The sequence below is a fragment of the Penaeus monodon genome, chromosome 24 (assembly GCF_015228065.2).
Source record: "Penaeus monodon isolate SGIC_2016 chromosome 24, NSTDA_Pmon_1, whole genome shotgun sequence".
NCBI lineage: Eukaryota > Metazoa > Arthropoda > Malacostraca > Decapoda > Penaeidae > Penaeus > Penaeus monodon.
In genome coordinates, this window is record NC_051409.1 from 26,652,882 (window position 1) to 26,653,144 (window position 263).

The following is a 263-nucleotide window of genomic DNA, read 5'->3' on the forward strand; positions in this document are numbered from 1 at the left end:
CGTTTTCTCCCACATTACGGATTCCACGCATCAGCGACCTCCCACCCTCTGGCAAACGCGGCCCTTCCACCCCCCTTCCACACCCTGGCAAGCGGCACTCTACAAAACAGCGCCGTTCGAAACCCTGGCGAGCGGCCCTCCTTCTAAACCAGTGCTTCCTGATCTTTCTTACACTCGCGACGCCCTTCTCAACCCTTCAGGACATCCGCGCCCCCGCCGCCCTCAGCCGTGCCATTTAAAATATTCCTAAATGACACGGGCTA